Consider the following 303-nt stretch of genomic DNA (forward strand, 5'->3'; position numbering starts at 1 on the left):
TAAGAACCAAGAGGAAGGGAAGAAAAACCAAGAAGAAATGAAAAATGACATCACTGCTATAAAGAACTCAATAGAAAGCATCAACAGTAGACTAGAAGAAGCAGAAGACCGCATCAGCGAGCTAGAAGACAAGGTAGAAAAAAATACCCAAACAGAACAGCTTCTAGAAAAAAATTTAAACAGGATGAGAGCCTAAGAGAACTCTGGGACAATGCTAAACGAAACAGCATCCGAATAATAGGGGTACCAGAAGGAGAGGAGACTGAGCAAGGAATAGAAAACCTGTTTGAAAAAATAGTATAA

The sequence above is a fragment of the Myotis davidii genome, unplaced genomic scaffold (assembly GCF_000327345.1).
Source record: "Myotis davidii unplaced genomic scaffold, ASM32734v1 scaffold21, whole genome shotgun sequence".
In the NCBI taxonomy this organism is placed as follows: Eukaryota; Metazoa; Chordata; class Mammalia; order Chiroptera; family Vespertilionidae; genus Myotis; species Myotis davidii.